We start from the raw sequence: 1,409 nt of genomic DNA on the forward strand, positions 1-1,409 counted from the left end.
GTACAGCACAGCGGCGTCCTTGTGTTCATCACGAGAGGCTGGCAACAAAATCCTGTCAGCTCGTTCCACTCGCAGGGCGGCGCGGCACACCGGCCGTCAGGAGATCTCCTTGGCCTTTGAGGGGAGGGTCCAATCCAGGAAAGAAGCCGCCACCAACCAGGCGCTATGCTCTGGGGGCGGGGGGCGCTTTTGCAGAGCGACCATTTTTGAAGAAAAGACCGTCAGGTGTTTTGTGCGATCCCTGATGACCCCCCGTCAGACTGTCAAAACCCTGCCATCTGCAATCAGACGAGCGATTCCACTTTCTGGCCGAACAGACGAACCTGCCCTGCTGACCAGGCTGCCGACTGGGCAATCAGACGGACGAACCTTCTTTACCTTGTGATAGAGAGGACGAAGACCCGCGAGTCTGGAGGAGAGTCCAGCACCAATCGTGTGTGAGAGGAGGGCACAGCAGATCCATCTTTGCAGGAGGAACTCGTGCCAGCAGGGCAGCCATATCCCCGAGCCCGGCATGGAAGCACCCAACAGCCATATCCACGAAGCACCCGAACCTGTCATGAGAACACAAAACTGTCATCCGGTTAACTTCCGATATCGGAGGTCTGAGGAGTTGAATAGGGGCCGCGCGAACGCGAGCCCCCGCTGCCACAAATTATGACGTGCACTCTCCCACTCAGGGGAGATGCTAGGGTGCGGCCCGTCCGCAGTGCAATGGAGAGGCCGACCCTAGGCCACCGGCCTTCTTGATCACCGATAGACCCCGCCCAGGTAAGTATGCTTCTCCCAGCCCCAAGCTTCGCCTTAAGTAGGCGGTCAAGTCGGTTACCTGCGTCCCCCTCTCCGCCCACTACTCTCCAGCCCTGCGCATCTCTCTACCTACGGAAGGGGTCGAACGCCAAAGTCCCCCCCAACCCAACTCCAACACGTGGCAAGAGCCGGAAGGATACGCTGGGGCGATTCACAAGCCAGTTTTGATGAGTCGTGTTGCTTCGAGGATTCTGCTTCTCGCGCCTCCTTTCTTGGAGGGGCCATTTACTCCAGTGCCGTGAGATGGCCCGGGGCGGCAGACCTCTCCGCTCCTCCGAGAGCCACCACTAGGGTCGTGCGTACCCTAGGGGCATTGGGATCGCCTCGACCTTCCGAGCCTTGTTAATGCCTCCGCCCAGCTACCACAAACCATGGAGGCACGATAGCTCTTTCATGTCACCAAGGCAATTGGCTGCACATAGATAAGCACTTGGCTAGTAATGAGCCTCATTAATGCCTATGCGCTCCGCTGCTCCAAAGCTTGGAGGCAAGGTCGTGACGATGCGACAGTTCTGGGGAAAAGGCAACATACATACTTGCTTTTATCTAAAAGATTGCTACGAACTCGACCCAAACAGAAAACTCCTGTAGGATAAGGT

At 57.4% G+C, this 1,409-nt stretch overlaps 1 non-coding gene across 1 annotated transcript; it reads right to left on the reverse strand.

Annotated features, from left to right (window-relative positions):
• Positions 1-617: 617 nt before the first annotated feature.
• On the reverse strand, positions 618-779 carry LOC148016716 (U1 spliceosomal RNA). The gene has a single exon (XR_015688251.1). It is a non-coding gene; the product is annotated as a U1 spliceosomal RNA (small nuclear RNA).
• Between the last annotated feature and the right edge of the window lie 630 nt (positions 780-1,409).

The sequence above is a fragment of the Lygodium microphyllum genome, chromosome 23, assembly GCF_053477565.2.
Source record: "Lygodium microphyllum isolate KBCC chromosome 23, Lygodium_microphyllum_v1.1.10, whole genome shotgun sequence".
NCBI classification, from domain to species: domain Eukaryota; kingdom Viridiplantae; phylum Streptophyta; class Polypodiopsida; order Schizaeales; family Lygodiaceae; genus Lygodium; species Lygodium microphyllum.